We start from the raw sequence: 22,363 nt of genomic DNA on the forward strand, positions 1-22,363 counted from the left end.
TGCATATTCTGTTGGATTGGATGACGGGGAGTTTTGGGGCTTGACTGTATATCAGTGTGTGTAGACTGCCATATAATCAGAAAAGTATCGGGGGGGTGGGGGGTGGTAGCTGTGTTAGTCTGGATCTGTAAAAAGCAACAAAGAGTCCTGTGGCACCTTGTTAGTCTATAAGGTGCCACAGGACTCTTTGTCGATATAATCAGAAACATGCCCTTCTCCATTTCCAATCTGGGAAGTAAAGTGATTGCAGAAGCAGTCACAACAGTGTTCATTGTTAATAGGCTCTCCATAGCTTAGATAAAACATGAATGCTGGGCTAATGGTCTTATTTTAGGCAACTCTTAAAGGAAGTGGGGATTGTGGGAGCATTAATGCATCAGTCATATTTTGCTTTGTCAGCACTTAGTTAAAATCAAGCCCTGACTGTTGGGTTTTGTTACCTTTTTAGTCCAGCACATGCAACTTCTCTAGTCAGGCTAACTGTGAAAAGGAATATGATGGTGTAGGGCCTGAAGGTGCTTGTTTGGAGTTCACATTTTCCCCCCTTTTTAAAAGGGGAGAAAACATGGTGCTGGTGATAGCGTCAGACAGGGCCGGCTCCAGGCACCAGCTTATCAAGCAGGTGGTTGGGGCAGCAACTCTGGAGGGGGGCGGCACTTTCAGGTATTCGGCGGCAATTCAGTGGAGGGTCCCTCACTCCCGCTCGGAGCGAAGAACCTCCCGCTGAATTGCCGCAGATCACGATCACGGCTTTTTTTTTTTTTTTTTGGCTGCTTAGGGCGGCAAAACCCCTGGAGCCAGCCCTGGCTTCAGAGCAGGGAGTATCAACATACAGCAGATGACAAAGTGGTATGAACTTTGACCTGATTAATAAAGGCAAATGGTTCAATGCTGGTGGATTTATTCCTATGTTCGCCACCAATGTGTCAGATCATGAGCTCTTCTGAAAAATCCATTGTGGTGCCTGATTGGTAGTAGAGTTCTCTTGCAGATGTTGGTCCCACTGACTAGATTGACTTTAACAGCTGGTTTTCCTAACAGCAAGGCTGTTTTATTTCTGAAATTAAAAATTCAGCGACACCACTAATTCCAGGTAGAGCCTATCAGCAGTTTTGGTTTCACATCACTACTGAGCCGTCAGCTGTAAAAGCTGGTGCCGTACTATACACACATACCATGCACAGGATATGTAACTATGAATACTGGTAGGGAGCCTGGTCTACGCAGCCTCAGGCAGGGGGTGATGTGGAGAAGTAGATGAGAATGTATCAGCACAAACTCTCAGAGTTGCTCAGAGTGCTTGAGGTGAGGGGCGAGGCACTCTCCCCTGTCCGTGACAATGGTACAGATCTACCTCAGGTACTTCTTTAGCCCCCATTAACTGTAGGACCTAAGTGCCTCACAATCTTTAACAGATTTATCCTCACAAACCCTTGAGGCAGGGCACTGCTATTATGCCCCCTTTCACAGAGGCACAGAGAGGGTAAATGACTTGCTCAAGATCAGAGTTCTCGCCTCCTGGTGCACAGCTTCTGCTCCGCAAGCCAGTGCAAAGGAGGAGGCAGCAGGGTATCTCCAGCAGAACTGCAGGGTGTGGGGGTTGTTTCCCAGAGTAGGGGATACATTCAGGGTACGTCTACACTGCAGACAAAAAACGAGACACCATGGTCCGGGTCAACAGACTTCAGCTCATGGGGCTCACGCTATGGCAATTAAAAAAAAGCAGTGTAGAGGTTCAGGTTCAGACTGGAGCTGGCTCCAAGACTTCCTCCCTCCCTCCCCTCCACCACTGGGCTCCAGACCCCAGGCTCCAGCCTGAGCCCAAATGTCTACACTCCATTTTTAGCCCTGTGGCATGATCTTGAGTCAGTTGACTCCACGACCCTCCACCCTTTCACAATCCCATTCAGGGCTCATTAGCTTTGACAGTTTCCTCTCTGCTCCTTGATGGCTGATGGATACAAACCTTAATATGCTCCGGGGAGCACAAGCAACTCTGAGCCATATGACACCAGACTTCCAAATCCTTCAATACAAAAGCAGCTATGGCCAAGCATAGCTATCAATAGAGCTACTGGGCCTTGTGATGGTGCAAAGACCACTGGTGGGTTGTAGGCAGTGAAGGAGACTCACAGGGTTAGTGTAGGGTCAAGATGAGGGGGGCGGAAAATGGAATGGAGCTATTGGAGGGTCAAGGAGAAGGTCAGGGAGGGAGCTTCAAAGAGCCAGGCATGCATCCAGCTCTCTTGGTGCTTATCTAAAGCAAAGTCAACTTCCAAACCTTTTGATGTTTGTTTGTCCAGCACTAATTTCATGTTCATCTCCGCATGGCACTGCCCAGGAGTTTTCCAGCTCCTAGGGTGCTGTGGCAAGTCCTAACCACTGCTGTGGTTTGAGTACACTTGTAGCCATGCCGCTTTTAAAAATGTGGCGGCTTGACCACTTACCCAGAGAGCAGGCGAGCCAGACCGTTCGCTTTCTTTGGAAAACCACGTAACTGCTTAGCGGAGCCTTGGATGGAATCTACCCTTCTGCATATTTACTTCGTGTTTGTGTACAAAGCAAAGCTGCTTGATTTTTTTTTTTTTTGGTTGGTTAACACCACTAACTTGGGTGAGGTTCTGGACTTGTTATACAGGTACAAAACCCACTACAGTCAATAGTAGTAGCCTCCCCCACCCAAAATGGACACATTCATAGATTCACCTGTACAAACAGGTGCATGGAAACCCACACCAGTACTGATAACCCTTCTGCTTGTATTGAGAGTCTCGCAATATTTGCGGTTTTCCTTAAAGCCCCAGCTCCTGCAGTCAGGTGATTAAGTGAGGAGCTGAGGTTTTGTTTCCGTTTACCCTTCAGGACTCCTAGAAGCGTCAGGAACAATGCTGTATGCAAGTTCACCAGGAAGTGAGCCTGTTGGTGCCTAAAATTGCCCTTTCCCACATATGGATTCAGAATTACAAGAGCCTTCAATTAAGTCTTACTGCCTTACTGGAATAACTAATGAACAAGTAATTGGAGCAGGGGGACTGGACCCAGGGTCTCCCATCTCAGAGGTGGGTGTCCTATTGACAGGACTAGAGTCATTCCTATTCTCACCCTTTGTCCCAGTAACTATTTTAATATCTATCCACAGTGGAACAGCCTGTTGCTGGCCATGGGACTATGTAGCCCCATGGTTAGGGCATCCACCTGTGAGTTGGGACACCCTGGGTCTGCTCCAGCCCCCTGCTCCAATCACTCTCATTATTTATTCACAGTGCAACAGGAGGGACTGAGGAAGTCCAACATCAGAATGTCCCACAACTCAAAGGTTAGAGCACTCAGCTGAGATGTGAGGTGAAAGAATTTGAACAGGGGTTTGCCATATCTGACAGAGAAGAGGGGGAACTGAACCAGGGTTCCTCTCATTCTAGGTGAATGCTCTAACCACTGGACCAACAATTATAAGGTGAGCACTGCCACCAAACACCTTCCCCCCCTCCCCCTATTTTGTGTGGAGGGAGGCTAAAAATGCCTTAGGCACCTAAGCCATCTGATTCCAGGCAGTTTGTGGATCACTAGTGGAGCTAGGTGTCTCCCTGCAGCCCAGGCTTAGGCACCTATCTCTGAGAGAGAGGGGCAGGGTTTAGCCCGCACCCCTTTCCTCAACATCTTCATTGGCTAGCTTAGGAAGCTCCTCACCTAACGTGCTGGCTTTTGTGGATCTTGTTCAAAGATACCTCTCTCCCCACATTCATTGTATAGGGAACCTAGGCATCTAACTCAGACTTTGTGTATTGCAATGTCCTTCCTGTGATTTTTTAGGTGCCATGACACTCAGCATTGCATAAGTCCCTTTGTGGATCCCACCCTAAGTGATTTGCCCAAGGTCACAAAGGAAGTCGGTGGCAGAGGCAGGCATAGACCCCCAGATCTGTTAAATCCCGGGCCACTCCCTTACCCACAAGGCCATCCTTCACATCAGACACACTGACTGAATATCTTCTCTTACTGCAACATCATAAGCCCTTTCCCCACATGAAGAAACCTGTGAGATTCCACATTACTAAATCAATAAGTGATTAAACTGCAGTTTTCCCCCAGTTCAAAACAGAAGCAGCGGGGGGGGGGGGGGAGATGCCTTGATTTTTTGCATCAGTAATTGATAATCCCATACTTTACATCCATGTCTACAGCATCTGCCTTAAATGCTTCTTTCAGTCCGCTTTGGTTGTAATCAAAGCAAACAGAAGACCAGTTCATCACCAGTTTTACACTGGGGTAACTCTGGGTGATGTTAATAGATTAGCTCCTAATTTACCCTGGTTCACATGATAGCAGCTTCACACTCCAGATCTCTTTTGAAAATTGAATAAGGACTTGTCATATTCAGTATGAAGTGGCTTATGAATCTAGAAAGCTGGCCCATTTTTGCCTACAATCCAGCACAGTTGTGGGCCTAGTGTTGTAGGCTTGCATGTATGAAGGCAGTCCTCTCTATTGCTGTTCTCGATCTTTCAGAGAAGATTGCTAAGCTAACCCCCCACCCTGCCCTCAAATCTTCCTTAACATACACGTGGCAGAATGAACCATCCAGTATCCTTTTTGCAGGGATTGACATTGGTCCAGTCTCCACAGGTTTGCTTGTAAGTTCACGTTCAACCGGAGCCAAGTCTCCTCCAGAAAGAACCCCTTCCTCCCCAAGACACCCACAGCTGCCCTCTCCAGGACTTAAACTTCATAGTCTCCAGATGAGGACGGTGGCCTGATATCCCCCACCTCTGTCTGTGTTTCTCAGTTTTGGGGAAAAAACCAGGCCCACAACGCTCAGAGCAGTAAATGGGTCATTTAGGGAGGGGAATTTTCTTCTTGTTCTCCTGAAGAAACGAGTCCAGTGATTTCTCTGGAGAGAACTAACTAGTCCAGGTAACAGACCAGGCAAATTTCTGAGATTTTACCCTTCCGATCCCTCCATTTTCTTAACCCATTTACTTGATTGCATTTACATAAAGAGAGGCACCATCAGAAAACACTTGTGGTGACGGGAGTGGAATTTCTCGGTCGAGTTTATTTTAAGCGACGCATTTAGAATATCTAGATAGCCACAGAGCTATATATAGATATGGCTAAATTACAGAAAGAGCCCCTATACTTCTGAAAACCACAATGCCACAAGGACAGATTATATGAATTATGGTCATTACTGAAATTGCTAGCTAAAGAAGAAACAGCCAGACACCATACAGTGCCCTAGCAGTTTGACTGTAGGAACCACTATAATTACACAAAGTATTTTAAACCGGGCCAGTACAAACAAGACCTGGAAATGGAAAATACCATGCTAGTCATTACGTCTGAAGATTAATGGCAGACATGGAAGTGCACTGAACCAGTTACTCATGCCCAAGCCGTGGGTATGAAGTCATGTTCATCACCTTTGACTACCTTGGACTACCAGCAAAAGAGCTATTTCCATAGTATCACCCACAATACATTGTGCTTTCAGCTGACATTTTTTGGGCAGTCTTTCCAACTGAACTCAGTCACTAGCAGAGAGGCACCGTATCCTTGACTGAGAAGGCAGAAGTGGCACTAACTTCATGAGCTTCAATAAAGGTACAACAATAAAGACCATGTCTCACAGTTCTTAGCTGGGAGTTTCCACCTTTCTGGCAATCTGCATGGAACAGCCCAGTATGAGTTAGAGATTCAGTGGTAAGAGGGCTCCTATAGTCCTTGGTGGCTTGGCCCAGAATGGCCCTCAATGGTCCTTTTTATAGCTGCTTGGAATTTTTCATGCAGAAGTTTTCTAGATCCAAAAGTAATTTCACAGACAGAATTTTTCATGAGAATAGGGCAATTTCCTCAAAATTTGAAATTTTAGTTTCAAATTAAAAAAAAAAAGCAAGCTTGTTTTGACTGTGTGAAATGTGTTTTAAAGGGTCAATCTGACATGAAATAGCTTATTCTGAAGTTTCCTCTCAGCAAAGAACACATTTTTCCCCCTAAGATTTTCCTTCAACATTTCTCCATAGGAAAAAATTCAGTTTCCTGACCAGCTCCACCTCTCTGTGCCTTTCCCCTGGTATACGGAGCTTCACCTCACAGCCCTTCTCCAGGGCAGGCATTAGTTGCCTCCATCAGAGTCATTCACTTACGCATTTTTAATTGCCTTGGAGAGTCTATCTAGTCTGCAAAATTGGATTAACAGTCACAAGAGAAAGCTGTTTCTTGTGATATTTCAACCCAAGGCCCTGATCCTGCAAGTTGATCATGACAGGTCAGAACAGAGCCATCAGATTGCAGGGTCACAGCCCCAGTTAGACACAGGAGCCTCAGAAATTCATCAAGGAAACCCTGCTGCTGGTTACTGAAGGTGCCATGAAAACATCACTTGTCTTCCTGGTTTCAGTCTTGCAACACCATTCCTACTGTAATTTACAGTAACGGCCTAAAGCCAGGGTGGCCAACCTGGGGCTCTGGAGACACATGCAGCTCTTCAGGAGTTCATATGCGGCTCCTTATATAGGCATCGACTCTGGGGCTGGAGCTACAGGCACCAACTTTCTAATGTGCTGGGGGGTGCTCACTGCCCAACCCGTGGCTCTGCCCCCACTTCACCCCTTCCCGAGTCTGCCATGCCCTCGCTCATCCCTCTCCGCCCCCAGAGCCTCCTGCACACCACCAAACACTGGAGGGAGGGAGGGGGGAGGCACTTGGAGGGGGGCTGCTGACAATACTGTGGCTCTTTGGCAATGTACATTGGTAAATTCTGGCTCCTTCTCAAGCTCAGGTTGGCCACCCTGGCCTAAAGTATTGTAACTTCCCTTAGCTCTACTGTGATGTTTTGGGCAGTTATTTTAAAATCTGTAGTTTTTTTTTTTTTAATGGGAGCATGTAAGATAAAGCTTACCTCTGCAACATCAGGTTCAGAACCATCCCTCAGCTTCTTCCTACTCTGTCTCAGCTTCACAGTGTCTTTCCCAGCATGGTAGGATGATTCAGGTGGATAATTTTAGTGGTTTGGTCCTCCAGATAGAGGGAAAGTCCTTCCACTGCCAGGTAAATAAAGTCCAAGACAGTAAATCTCTGTCCCTAGACAAAGCACAGCCTTCATCCCACAGCACAGGGCTCCACTGATCAACCTCTGCCCATCACAGGCTAAGCAGTTCAGTAGTAATTTGTTCCTCAGTGCAGGACTCTGTTCAGGGTCCCAACCTTCAGCCCCAGCTGGCAGGGATTTACAACAGTGCTTTGCCCCTCATTCACTAGTGATTAGCAGCTCACATCTTCCAGGTGGGACAGCTGACACATAAGGGAGCCCATGCCCTGGCTCTGGCCCCAAGGAGAAAATTGATGAAACAGCCATCCACACCCACATCCAGATGCCCATTCTCTCCACTTTTTGCCAAGGCTACTTCCTACATTGCCCTGCCCACCAGCAGGCATGTATCCCAGGCCTTACATCTAGCCTCCAAGTTCCCTCTCAGTAGGGAACAACACCAGGCCTAGCCCATACACCAGCCTCTCTAGAGCTTCCTGTCCTTCCAGGCTGTCTTTCCAGCTCCCTCACTGCAAGAAATCACTAACAATCCTTACCCAGCCACTAGAAAACCACCATCACTGCTAAGCCTGCCAGGATCTGCCTTTTATCACGTTTACCTCTTCCCAGCAGGCTTTGCTCCTAGCCCTTAGTCATGTGATCTGGAGGGAGTGGGAGAAATCAGGCACAGGTCTAAACTGGGAATTGAACCTCCTAAAGGTACAGCTCCCCTGGTGAGTACTAGTAAGTGCACAGTAGTGCAATAATTTATATAATGGTAAAGAAATGCTAGCTGAGATTTGAACCTTAAAAATCATAAGAATGTCAGACTGGAAGGGACCTTGTTAGGTCATCTAGTCCAATTCCCTACACTGAGGCAGGACTAAGTATGATCTAGATAATCCCTGACAGGTGTTTGGCTCACCTGTTCTTAAAAACCACCAGTGAAGGAGATTCCACAACTTTCCTAGGTAATTTGTTCCAATGCTTCACTACCCTGACAGGAAGTTTTTCCTAATGTCTAACCTAAATCTTCCTTGCTGTAATTTAAGCCAATTAGTCCTTATCCTGTCCTCAGTGGTTAAGAGAAGCAATTTATCACCCCCCTCTTTATAACAACCTTTTACATACTTGAAGACTGTTATGTCTTCCCTCAATCTTCTTTTCTTCAGACTAAACACACCCATTTTTTTTTCCTCATAGGTCATGTTTTCTAGACCTTTAATCATTTTTGTTGCTCTCCTCTGGACTTTCTCCAATTTGTCCACATCTTTCCTGGAGTGTGGTGCTCAGAACTGGACACAATACTCCAGCTGAGGCCTTATCAGTACTGAATAGAGTGGAAGAATTATCTCTTGTGTCTTGCTTACAACACTCCTGCTAGTGCTTCAGTTCAGGTTTAGATCAGTTCTTATTTGGAAAAAGCAATAAAATTGAGGTCCTGATCAACTTATTAAAGAGGTCACCAGGTTTCTGCAAGAATAGGGATGTCAGCCCCAGTGTTCTGGCTAAATTCTGCTTGGGGTAATTAGAGTCTCCCAACTTAAAATTAACTTTGTAGTTTTAGTTGGATGTAGTTTCTTTTTTACTCCCTGTCCTACATTGCTGTGCACTGTTGAATAGTTGGTGCCAGAGTTTCAGAGTTTAAGCATGTAGTTGCATATACAATTGCACATCTGGTTGTGTATGCTTAATTTGCAACAATTGAGTGAATGGAGATTTCAGCCATTTGCATTAATCTATGTTAATTTTTTGTGAGACTTGTATGTGGAATTGCACATGCTTTTCAACAGGCACAATTGCATACCTAAGCTTCTGTGAATATGATCCTTGTTGTAGTTCATCTTCATTGTCAGTGCATTCAGTGATGTGGCAATAATTCCTCTTTGTATGGCTAGTAATGCGTTTGGGATACTTTTTACTAAAAGACACTAGGTAAATGGGAGCCACTGTTATTCCATGAGAATTGGTTTGCCTGCCACTACTAAAGGCAAATCTTACAATCCCTTTGCTGACCTATGATCGTTCTTGAGATATTCACCTGCCAAGTTTTCTGATAAGTGCTAAGGTCCAAACCTGCGAGGAGAGCAGTGGGACTAATCACGTGGTTAAACACATGTGTAAGTGTTTGTAGGATTGGGGCCTCACCTTGGAAAGGTGGAGCTAACACTAGTCACACTGTCCTTTTCTTTCATATTCTTGGAAAATATGATTGTGGGCTGCATTATCCTTCACCCACTTCTATATCAGCCTCCTGGGTGCTTCCTCATTTTCCTTTAGATCCATAGCTTGTATGATTAGGGTTACTTTGAGGAGGTCTTTGTCATTTTTGCATCTGGATTCCACATTTAGGAATTCAATACTTTGAGGTCTAGGGGTATTGAGTGTCAGTTGTGTTCTGGTTATGAACTGCTTAACTATTTGTTCACCATGTTTCTCAGTGCGTGTCTTATGGTGCACTATGGATTTTCCTCTGGCTTTCTCCTAGGTAGATCAGCTTTTCCAGAGTCTGAAGCTGCTTTTTATTTTTTAAATTATAGTTTTGTGAGTATAAAGACTGCGTGAAAATCCCAGATGCCCCTTCAGCAGATAATGAATACAATAGAAAGAGTGTTTCCAATGCTCTTATACAAACTGCTGTTGCACCAAGCAACACCTCACCTGAATCCAATAGGTTAAGCAAGAAGACATGACAAGAGGGAATACCTGGGTTCTGGTCTTGAGTCTTTCACTGATGCACTGTATGGGCAAGACACATTGCCTCCCGGTGCTTCAGTTTCCCCTCTGTAAAATTAAGGTAACAATACTTTCCCATTTCACAAGGATGTTGAGAGGCTATGCTATTTAATTAAAGCCCTTTGAGTTTATCTGACGAAAGAGGCTATTGCAAGTGCAAAAGCATTAGTACTGCGTGTAGTAAGTCAGAACATGCAGTTATTGGACACTATTGTTGTGAGTATGAAATTGCTGACCCCAAAGCATTGTAAGCCATTTAAGAAGGAAAGACAAACACCCTATAAGCCAGGAGCCTGGTGAGAAATAACTACGGCCATCTGGTGAGTAATTAGCCAGGAGGTCAAGCGTCAAGTGTGTCTAGGTACTGGTGCTGGAACTGGGGGTGCTACTGCACCCCCTGGCTTGAATTGGTTTCCATCATATACTGGGTTTACAGTTTGGTCCAATGGCTCTCAGCACCCCCACTATACAAATTGTTCCAGCACCCCTGTCTGTAGGTCCTGATTAGTACAGTTCTCACAGTAATAACCTCACTGCCTGGAATATGTCACATAAACAGTGGCATTTGGAAGGAAAAAAATCAGACGAGCTCAAAAATGCCAAACCATTTGGCTGCAGTCCCATAATCCCACTGGTCCTCAGTAGCCAATGAGGATGCTTTCTCTCTTATTTAAGGTGTTATATTGAGTAATTGCTCTCTCCAGATATTTGAAATGTGTCACATTCTGTATCCTGGCAAGCTCAGTCCAGAGTGTTTCCTTACTGTAGAGATGGCCATTAGGTGATGGCTCATCTCATTTTTATTAGTTTTATTGAAAAGGGAGCTGGTACAGTGGTCATGGTCAGTCAACATTTGCCAACAGTTCCCATGCTGTGGTGTCCGAGCCACTGCAATGATTTGTATTCCAAGAATGAGGGAATATATGATATCTTAGAGACCACTGGGTAAGCAAGCATTAGTGAATGATAGCTTTTTAAATGGTGACCACAATAGACTTGATCTTCATTTACCGTAGGGTCTTTTTGTGCTGCCAAATTGGTGTAAAGGGGCCACAGCATAAATGATAAGATGACCCTTTATGCTCATTCAAATTGATGCAACACCATAGAATGGAGAATGGCCATGCTGACTGACTGGGTGACATTTCCTTGTTGAATGTGTCTTTTCAGGGCAATGGTTGTAGGGTTTGTATCCATATCATGGCATGTATAAATATTAAACAAATGTGGAAATTTCACCTATGCTACCTTTAGACTTGTAGTGGGGCCAGTCCTTATTAGTTTAGCGACCCACATGTATGATGGAATTCTAATGCTACTTTATGCCTGGGACACAATGAACCAAATTCAGCCCCGAACTAAGCAGATGTGCAAACAGATGGTGTCCACATCCCACTTCTAACACAGCACACAAGTGGATATTGTCCAAACTTCTCCTTTCCCCCCCCTTTTCAGGGATCTGCCTTTATTCTTAATTCACATAACAAACCCTAAAGCAGGAAACAAACCAACCTTAGCTTCCAAACTCCATTTGGACCTGCTTATCCTGAGGTGGTCTTGTCCCTTCTTTTGACTCTCTCTTGCCTGAGAGAGACACTTAACCTTTTACGTTCTTGAGGGGAGACATAGGGAAGAGTATGGCTATTCTGCTGTTACACCCCAGGTAAAGTTCCTTCAGCCTATAGCAAGATCAATTTCCCTTGAAAACCCTGGGAGTAGCTTTCACTTATGCCAGGGTAGAATTTAGCTCACACATTTCTAGCAATATATGTTTTATCTGGAGCTTAGTGAAATGCAGCTTTTTTGCTGAGTGGAATTTGGGGAGTGGCAAATTACAGTTGGCTGACATTTTTTATTTAAAACATTTGTTTCCATGAAAAATGGTTTTCTGACCAAAATGAACTTGTTCAATTTTGTCAACATTTTCTGATTTTTTTTCAATGAAAAAAATGGAAATTGAAAATGGTTCTGTAAAAATGTTCAGTTTTCTGTAAAAATGTTTGGTTTTTTTAACCAAAAATAATTGTCAAAAATAAAAAAGGGATTTTAAGTATTTTTTTTTTTAATCAGAAACAAAAATGTTCAAGAGAAATTTTGGAAAAAATAGCCAATTTTTGTTTTTCCAATATTTCCTGCTGAAATCGAACTTACGTTTTTTCTACCAGCTTGCCATAAAATACACCATAAAGATCCACCACTGCTGAAGGCTTCAGGCGTTTGGTTTGAACATAAGAAAATGATAGCCAAAATAGCAAGATGGAGAAGTGGGTTGGGGGCCAGGGCCTTTGGGTACATTAGTAGGGAGGCTAGTTTTACAAATTTTACCAAAACTGTTACCTCATGTTTGGTTCAGTTTGGGGATGGGACAAAGTTCCAGCTGGGTCTTAAACTGATTTATCCATTTATATAAACCATCAGGTGTGTCTAGGGCAAAGAAATTGAAAATGGAGGGTATGGAAGCTGAGAAGCCAGTTGTTGCTGTAAGATGCAACTTGGACTGTGATTTACTCAAAGTGCCTGAAGCCCTGCACAAGATGTACTGAGTATCTGGAAATTTAAGAACAAGGAGATCTAACAGACTGTTGAATAGGCTCCCAGGGACTAGATGACCTAACAGGACTTTTCCATCTCTCCTTTCCATCATTCTGTGATACTGATCTGGAATGGACCTACATGATCTGCACAGTTTCCTACTATCCCAGAATGTTACTAAATTCCCATTTGTCCAAAAAATCTTGAAAATGCTTTGAAACTTGTCTTGTTTTCTCTAATTCCATCCAAGAAACATTCATACTAGTGCCAGCAGATACTGCCCACACACAGATCCAAAAAATTAGAGGGTACTGCAAAAATGAATGTTTCTAGTGGTCAGATTAGCTGCGGATGGAAGTAATTCAAGATGCATTAAAATCTAACAGACTGTGATTGTCCAGGGGCATTATCTTGCAATAATGCACTTCACTTTAGTTCTTCAGAGATATTTCTTGGAATCTTTTCAATCACTCTTCTGCTTAAAATACGTGCCAACTTTCAGACATTTCCATCCCACGTCAAAAGAGAATGAACTAAACGTTCGTCAACAGCCTGTGGCAATGTCTTGATGGAGAAAGCTGAAGTCATTTCTTAATGCCATTACTTATTAACTATCAGTATTGTGTAAATGTTGAGAGAGTGCAAGAAAGCAAAGATCTGCTCTTAATTATTATGATCCTGGGTTTCCCACTGGCCAGCAGTTAAATCTACCGAGTTGCCCCATTCCTTTAAACATACAGAATCTCGGTTTCCTCCAGTCTTGTCAAAGTTCTAGTAAGTATTACTGTGCCCTCTTAACTCACCATCAGCTTTCCTAGTTAATTGGTCAGTTACATTTTCTATTTAAGAATAAGTTCTTTCTCCCCCTCCTGCAATCTGGTTATAATTACTGGTTACTGCCACCCGCAGACTGATAAACTTATAACAGCTGCACTGCAGGAAATCACCTCCAATTCAACCCTGATGTTGTATGGATGTCTTTAGTTAACGTAAATAGGCTTTTAACATTCATTTTTGTTTTTGTGCAAAACACCTATCATTAATTTTGACTTGAGAGATCAAACAGTTAACAATGTGTTGATCCTCACCTACTTTCAAGTGATGTATTGTATCATTTCTGAGAGTTATGAGGGGTTGATACTTTCTTTTACTAATGCATCAAAGTTGATAAGTGAGCGGGGTAAACCGCGTCCTGGGAAAGGAAGCTATTAACAGCTATACTCTGAGGGTTCTGAGGGCCACATTGCATCATAGCTCTTGGGTTTATTGAACGTGAACTTTTTTTTTAACCAAAGGAAATGAGTTTCTATAATCCTCTGCTTTGAGCTACATCCTCAGTGGGGTAATGAAAAATGACCTACGCCATTAGATAGCACACTGCTTTACACAACATCGATCTTCACAAGACTGAATGCAATTTAATTTATGCTTTTTCTTTTCCTTAATGTTGAACTGCAGGCACCCACAATGAATTTATCACAAATCTACAAGCCACTAGGACAGAATGGGCACAGAGGGGGGAAAAGCTCCAGTTTAACTTGGCATAGTAAGAAAGCAATCCCAGAGAAAATGACCAACATTCAAATCCGGGAGAGCAGAACATTTTTATAAAGAAGATCTTGAAATGGTGGTTTCATACATACATTGCAAGCAAGGCAAATGGGTTCCAAGAACTAGGCATCTGCTTCCTTGAAAGCTTTTTTTTGGGGGTGGGGGTGGGGAGAAGGAGGAATTTGTATGTGAGTTGGGCATGTTGAGTGATTTATGGGACCATTAAACATACACTAAATCAATCTCTATTACGGGGGGCAAAAAAGCAATGTACTTAAAGGCCCCCAAGCTAAATTTCTGAACCCAAGGTCTGACATTGCAAGGCAAATGGCCCTTGGTACTTTGGGGGCTGTAACGTGAACTCAGTCAGTTTGGATATGAGAGTTTTAAACGTTCCATGAATCTAGCAAAATGTGTATCCAATTAACTACCACAAACGGACCTTATTTATAAAATAATACTTATACGGTCAGGTTGCACTTTTCCCAATCATTTCTGCACACAGTTCATGTTGCAGATTGAGAGAGAGATAAACATCAGTTTTATGCTAGCCTGTATTGGCACATTACAGAGGGTTTAGGTGGTAGGATTGAGAAAATTAAATACTTTCTATGCCCATTATTACAGTGTTTTCCTGGGAGCTAGGTCCACCAAGCAACTCTTCTTTTAACTTATCATATTCTGACATAGGAGCTTGCCCTTTAATTAAGGTTGCTCTCTAAGTGCAGACAAGTGATGCAAAGTATGCACGGGTAAGTCAATTTCTTACTGCTGCTTTGGATCTGAAGAACTTTGTAGCTGGTATGGAACTGTCCTTTAGCCTACAGCACCACAAGCATTCTCCTTTGAAAAACTGTCTGAGGCATTTAAAGGAAATATGCATAATTTATACATGGTAACAACCATCCCAACTGCTTTCTCTTTCCTTTGCTGTCCATTTTTAAGCCATGTACTGGGAGGTCCTTCTTGAGTGCAGCCAGAAAGAAGTTTTATGAGCTGCAGGCCTGCATGCTTGATGCCTTGCCTATGCAAACGAGGATGAAATTCACAAGGAAAGAGGCCAACTGCATTTTATTAACAGAGCTATTTTCTTCTTGTCATGGTAAGAATTGGAAACTCCGGGGCAAGAAAATTGTACAGCCCATTATCCCAGCTATGTGTGTGTGACTGACATTGATAACTTCCGTTAACTTTAACATCCATGGGCAGGTGCGGGAGTAGCCTGAGAGCTGCTGGAGAAATGAGAACATTTCTGCAGAATGTTTTGCAAACTCAAGAGCATTGTACATCTTAGGACATTTGGTAACTGCTCTTTTCATTTTCCAAATATTCTGCAGAATAATTTACAAAAATTAATATTTCAATTTCAAAAATAAAATAAGAATCGGAATCATTGTTCTGATTTCAAAACAGTTCTAAAATCTGCCAATTTCATAAATGTAAAAAAATCCATTTTCAAAACAGAAGTGGAAATGCTGTTGCAACCATTTAAAAAATCTTGGCCCCACTGATGTCACCCTCTAGTGGTAGTGATGGGAAAGGAAGGAGAGAGGGGAAATAGACTAGCTGAAATGAGGCAAGGGTCAGATGGCATTAGCCCAGTGAAAACTTAAAACATGGGAGGAGTTTTGCCTTCATGAATGTTCATTACACCCCACCAATCGGAGAAGGGGCCACTCAAGAGTTCTAAGCCCCGACTCATGCAGTATAATGTTCATATTAAAAGAGACATAGAAAGAAACAGACATCAAATGCTGGAGGAGCGTGAGACTCTTCTCTGGCTTCCCGAGTAAAGCCTCTTCCTCACCAAAAGGAAACCATGGGAACACCCTGCAGGAGAGCCTTGCCTTGCAATGGCCAATTCACCTCCCATCCAGTCATCTCTGGTAGGTGTTTGGGATGAAGAGGCTTTGTATGGAATAGTGGCAAGTGCATGACACTTTGGGACAGAAAGCACAGTTTTGATTCCCTCCAATGCATGGTTGGGGTCCAAGCAGAGGAACAGGATTTTGGGGACAAGTAAGGGTAAAGGAGAAGGAAGAAGTCTCAGGTTGAATGAATTTGAATTCTGCATTCTCCTTTCCCCCTCAGGAAAATTTGGCCTCTGAGGGGCAGGGCTGGGATTCTTTAGTCAGGGCAGAATATACAGACGTGAGTCCTGAAGTCCAGGAGAATGGTCTCAAGAAATGGAATCCCAGGAGGGGCACAGTGGGGAATGGTGTTCCACTGGGGACTGGTATGTGTAGAGGGATGAAGGCCAACCATGAAGGAGCTCTCAGCTACTCCAGTCCCAGTATCTCCTAGCAGGAGGTGCTATAGGGCAGTGCTTCTCAAAGTCAGGCCGCCGCTTGTTCAGGGAAAGCCCCTGGTGGGCTGGGCCAGTTTGTTTACCTGCCGCGTCTGCAGGTTCGGCCCATCGCAGCTCCCACTGGCCGTGGTTCATCGCTACAGGCCAATGGGGGCTGCGGGAAGGGCGGCCAGCACATCCTTCGGCCCGCACTGCTTCCTGCAGCCCCCATTGGCCTGGGGCGGCGAACCGTGGCCAGTGGGAGCCCGATCGCTATGAGCTTTCAAAGATAATAGCCATTGACTCTGAAATCACATCAGCCAACTCCCTCAGCTCCTTCGGATGCATTAGATCTGGACCCATGGACTTGTGCATGTCCAGCTTTTCTAAATAGCCCTTAATCTGTTGTTTCACCACTGCGGGCTGCTCACCTCCTCCCCATACTGTGTTGCCAGGACAGCAGTGTGGGAGCTGACCTTGTCTGTGAAGACTGAGGCAAAAAAAGCATTGAGTACTTCAGCTTTTTCCACCTCTGTCATTAGGTTGCCTCCTCCATTCATTAAGGGTCCCACACTGGCCAGGTTGTTGTCCCACTGGACAACAGCACATGCATGTCTACATATGAGGGGCGCAGTTGGCTTTCCTCTATAAAAAAAATCGCCCAGTGATGATTTTGGTGTCTCTCTCTGGTCTCAGCCAGTCTCCCACCAAATCTGGATTGCCTTTGAGACAGGTGAGAGAGCTGCCTGTACCAACACCAGGGGAAACCTTCACAGTGCATCCCAGATATCTGAAGCAATGGAATGAAGAGACAGGGAAGAAGTACCTTATCCAGTGTCGGCTTGCCTTCTGCTCACCTATTTTCATGGCCCCGCCTCTTATGTAAATGACTCCCTGGTGACAGCTTGACCAACAAAATGAAATCGGCATCTGGAGAGAATCACTGCTCCCTCATTCTCTCCTTAGGATGCTGCTGAGTGACAGTCACAGAATCCTCTGCCCTCACATGGCAGGATCCTATTGAGCAGGGCCGGCTCCAAGTTTTCTGCCGCTGCCCCAATTCCGCCCCTTCCCGCCCCATTCCAACCCCTTCCCCAAATCCCCAGCCCCGCCTCCTCCCCTGGGCATGCCGCATTTCCCAGGGGGGAGAAGTGGAGTGGTGGTGCGCTCGGGGAAGGAGGCGGAGGGGAGGGGGGGAGAGGTTCCTCAGCAGGGTTACTTCCTGCAGTCCTTCCTGCGCCCCCCACTGCCGCAGCTCCCCTCTGGAGTGCGCCGCCGCCCTGCTTCTCCCCCCTCCCTCCCAGGCTTGCCGCAAAACAGCTGATTCGCGCAGCAAGCCTGGGAGGGAGGGGGGAGAAGCGGAGCGGCGGCGCGCTCGGGGGATCAGGCGGCAGTGGAGCGGAGGTGAGCTGGGGGGGAGCGGTTCCTCGGCCCCTCCCCCCGGGTCATTTCCTGCAGCCCTCCCTGTGCCCCCCACCGCCGCAGATCACCTCCGCTGGAGCTGGAGTGCCGCCCCTTGGAAAGTGCCACCCCAAGCACATGCTTGGAGCGCTGGTGCCTAGAGCCGGCCCTGCTGTTGAGGGGCACTGTGGCCCATGTCCTGCCAACTGGACCCAGGTGGCGGGACCTACCTATGCAGGGTGTGAGGTGGTACCATCAGAAGCTGCATACCATGGCGTCCACGCCCTCTTTCACTTCACAAAGCTGGAGGATGAAGTGCTGCTGATGACAAATTACAGGATACACGAGTATCTGAGGGAAAAACAGAGCAGGTCAGCAAAGGAGCAGGCATTCTAGCAGTGTGGCAGGAGGCCAGTCTAGGAGCATGAGGGGAAGTGGGTGAAAGTCTTTGGCTGAAATTTTTGCAAATTTAGGTCACTTTTCCCAAAGGATTCGTGTCAAACCCCTTACCCCTCCAAAAAAAAAAAAATCTGAAAAAAATCAAAGTGTTTCTATCTTTCAATTTGAAACACCTGTTCATTGCAATATTTCCTTTAATTTTATTTTAGGACCCATTCTCATGTGTCAGCGTCATGCTTGGATGAAGAGGAAGCTTTGCTGAGACACATGTTGGGGAACAAGTGCCGTCAGAGACCATAGCCTGGGCATCCCTCCAGCATGGGCTCTGTGGGCCTCAGAAGGCCAAAGACTCTGCTGCAGTCTGCTGGATGAACTTTGACGCACGCCCTTGGATCAGCAGGGCTCTGAATTTTGCCAGGGGAGCTATTTCTCAGTGGATGCCACTGATGCTCACACCTTCACAGCTGCAAGCAAGGGTGGAGCGCGCTACATGTTCCTGGCTAACGTCTTGGTGGGTGAGTCAACGTGTGGGAAGGAACACTACCCTCAGGTAGGCCCCAAAACAGGGGCCTGGCAGGCTGCACTATGACTCGTGCCACAACGGGAAACCCTGTTCCCAACCCAAAAGCCATCTGAGCATCTGCGTGATCTTCCACAGCTGCCAGTGCTATCCATATTTGCTGATCTGCTACAAAATGCTCTCGGATCCCGTGAGGCTGGATAGCTGACGGCACCGGGAGGAGTAGCCAGGTCATACGTAAGAGAAACCCTGTCCAGTTCATAGCAGCTTTGCTAATCAGAGCTCCGGCCTCTGGGGAGTGTCTGCTTTCTGTCTTTCCAATCTTCACACTACTGTAAAATACTCCTGACATCCCACACATATGCACCAAATGCGTGCGTCCCCTGTTCTGTTGCATGCAAAAACCATCCCAGCTCATTCACAGAGAATCCCATCCTCCACCCCCCCTTCACCTCCCTTCTTATTGTTGTTGCTTCCATTGGCATCATGGGTGGACCCCTGTAGAATCCCGCAAGGGTGGACCCCCAAACCCAGGTAGATGCTATTCCCTTAGACAGTCAGAAGGGGTCACTGTTCAGTAAGAAGTGTCATCCATCCCTCTTTCCTGCTCTCTCCTGGGTTCTGAGGAACATGGTGAAATTTCCATTTGTGGCCCCAAATGCTACTCTTATAAAATATTATTCTTCCCTCCTCATCTCTACATCCTTTCTCACTCTGCCTAATATATGTTTATGCATAGATCATTGACAGGGGATGTTATTAGAGCTCCTGCTCTTTGTTACGTTGATTATTGAGTCAAATTTTACAGATCCATTTACTGCTGTTCTTTGTTGTTACCTCTTTTGCTATGCTTACTTTGGTTCAAATTCATTTGCAATTGTTGTTGTTCTGATCCTTGCTCATCTGGACAATTTTCTGGCCTTTAATATAATTTGAAATGAGCTGAAAGAATGAGTGTCTTTATTATCCAGGACCAATTAAGTTGATCCTCCTTTAAATCTACTCAAATCCTTGCCCACAAATAATTTCCATTTAAAAACAGCTCACGTGATTCACTAGCCTGGTGCAAGGGACATGTTTCCATTCTCCAACCTGTGCTAGCCTCCTGATTCATCTTCCTGTCTAAAACTGACACTCACCTCCATCTTCCTTTCCCTTGTCACACTGCCACTGGAGACCATGCCCAATCCCAGACCTGCATTGAATATTGGCCACCTTACCTCTGATCTCCAAACTACCCCTGCCTATGTCAGAAACCCACCCTGAGTCCCAACCTCTGCCTCTCCTGCCCTCTCTCTGTCATAACCAACCCTAAATCCTATCATGAGATATCAGTTAATCAAAGTTCTATGCATCAGAACATTATACAATTTACCCTTTTAAAAATAAAGGCTCCTTCTCTAAAGTTCCCACCTGGGCAGGATTTTCACTCGGGGGATTTGCATTCCCCAGTGTGTGAGACAGAACTACACAAACTGTAAGGATTTTGATCCCTAAGGACACTGGTAGCTGGCTGGGAAGACAGACAGACAAACACTTTGTGCATCTGCTTCATTTCTGTATATTCTAGTAGCCTATAAACCTAACAGGCAAAGTTGAAGAGAACCACAAACACCTTTTGGGTCACAGTAAGGGGAGCGCCTTAGATTTGGCTGTGTCATTAAAAGCTTCAGGGAGTACCATTAAGATAGCTCTGTAAAAACAAATACCATATTTACTCTGACCTGAACCTTAATGAAAACTGTCCCAAAAAAACATTTTGTAAAGGAAAAAAAATGGATTTCAGTAGAGAGAGAGAGGGCAGAGGAATTAGAAGAGAGTGTAAACTCTGAACCTGTCCTATTTGGCAGTGGCTAACTGCTATTATGTATATTGAAGCAGATCATGTAGTTAGCTACCTATGGTTTTTCAAACTGCTGCTTCCCGCAACCCAACAAACTTCAGAAATGAAAATGGACCTGGCCAACTTTCCTTCAGTGGGGCACTGAATTGAACTGAAACTCTGAGCCATTGGACCTTTTCCCATCCTGATTCTATCCATCACCTCCTAATCTTCCAGTCCAGGATCTAACTGAACTCTTTCTATGGACTTGATTCTGCCACTTCCGCTCACATTCATTAGCATTTTACTTTAGGTGTCGACTCATTGAAATCAGCAGGACTGTCGGTGTAGTAAGGGACTACCCACTGTAACAATGGCAGATTCTGGCCCTGTATTTCTGTGTAACACCACAGAATGAAGGGATGCATGTAATGGACTCCTTAGGGTTACATTGTGCAACCCTTCCTCATACTCAGTGGAAATGCTTGTGTGAGATAATGCCCATCAGCCTGAGCGAAGGCTGCACGCTTTGCTCCGTAGCGAGTCCTCTCAGTTGAATGAACATTAAAGATAACCGAAAAGGAGATGCTTATTTGAAGACTGTTTTTTGTTCACGAGGGGCTGAATCTAAAACTCTGGGTTCATTCATCCAAGCTTCGGTGACAATCTGAGCCAGATCTGATCTACTTTTCTTGCTTTAGCTCATCTCAGGTTTTGGTCACTTCCCCCCACTGCTCCAACTCAAAGTAGCCCAGTCTAGAATATCCAAAGTTTTCCATTGACAATCCCATATGTTTTCACTCCAGCATACATTTTTCTTGTTTTCTCTCTCATAGCTGAGAAATAACACCCTTCCACTCCCCACCAACAAAATAAAAAATCCACCTGGGAGGTAGAATGCTCTTTCTAATTTCATTGACAGTGCTGGTGATATATAGGGTAATTTTATCTTAACAACCTGTAACAAAGGATAAGACAGTAGTTGTCTTGCATTCCAGACAGTAGGAGATGTTTACTCATTCTCCCAGCAGACTCTCATCATTCATCTCGACTTTATTAGGATGCCAGGAAACAGTAAACCTATAATTTAAGAAATGTATCACACAGAGAAGCTTTTTTTGTTTGGTAAATAAAAGGTAGCTGGAGATCTGAGAAATTCTCTCTCTCTCTCTTTTTATTTTCCAGCTAACTTCCCCCCCCCCGCCCCAAACTCCCACCCATGGTGAATTAAAAACTCCCCAAGGTGTGAAATAACAGGCAGACGCAGATGGACACCTCCACTGAGGCCAGAATGTGCTCTGCTAATATCTGAATTTCGCAAACCACATTACTCTTTCTTTAGTGTGTTTCAGTTCATACTGATCTGGCACCTGGTTAAACTCACTGTAAATCCATCACAGTTCATTTCTGGCTACTGTCGTGCTGCTCTGTAGGTTACATTGAACATAACGAGGTGACATGTCACAAACATGTTTGCTTTTCTTGCCGTGGCAAAAGAGAATGTCCATTGTGACTGCATAGGCCTCTGTTTTTACTCTTTTTAACAATCGCTAATGAAGGACACCTGATCCAGTTTTTTCCTACCTCTCTCCCCCCCCACCCCCGAGATGAGTGAAGTAAAAAGAAAAGACAAAAAGGTGATTTATCAATATTTTTGTTGGTGGTTTGGTCTTTGGATCTTTTCCCAACTGAAGGCCAAGTTAGGAAACTGGCAGGATCCAGAGCCACACTTAACCAATATAAAATGGAGCACATTGCAGCCACCCTCCTCTTAAAACATAGAGCTGCCACTCATTAAAAGTACAGTTCTTAGCCTCCAGTACTTCGCCTGGAGCAAAGCAAAGACCACTGGCACACTGTATGCTGGCGGAGGCAGTTTGTGTGGGCTGCACCTCCATATTAAAGAGGGTGGCGGGCAGAGTTTAAAACTCGACAGGTAGCATTAGACTCACAGGCAAGGGATCAGCCCTTTGTACAGTTTTATTTCCAATATGGGGCAATTTCCATTATTCCTGCAAATCAGTTAGATGTGCATGTCCTGTCTTTTGATTGCTAACCTGTCCCCTCTGCACAAGGGATCATTTTGTG

At 44.9% G+C, this 22,363-nt stretch overlaps 2 long non-coding RNA genes across 2 annotated transcripts in view; one reads left to right on the forward strand and one right to left on the reverse strand.

Annotated features, from left to right (window-relative positions):
- The window catches only part of LOC123348010, a 47,611-nt gene extending 39,722 nt beyond the window's left edge, over positions 1-7,889 (reverse strand). Inside the window, exons 1-2 of the long non-coding RNA XR_006573144.1 lie at positions 7,648-7,889; positions 6,899-7,040 (exon numbers count right to left, since the gene is read on the reverse strand). This is a non-coding gene — a long non-coding RNA (uncharacterized LOC123348010). The remainder of the gene's footprint in view (positions 1-6,898; positions 7,041-7,647) is intronic.
- On the forward strand, positions 7,358-20,801 carry LOC123348009. Its single transcript, XR_006573143.1, has 3 exons — positions 7,358-7,761; positions 14,792-14,948; positions 18,143-20,801. It is a non-coding gene; the product is annotated as an uncharacterized LOC123348009 (long non-coding RNA).
- Positions 20,802-22,363: the final 1,562 nt, after the last annotated feature.

Source organism: Mauremys mutica, chromosome 13 (assembly GCF_020497125.1).
Source record: "Mauremys mutica isolate MM-2020 ecotype Southern chromosome 13, ASM2049712v1, whole genome shotgun sequence".
NCBI lineage: Eukaryota > Metazoa > Chordata > Testudines > Geoemydidae > Mauremys > Mauremys mutica.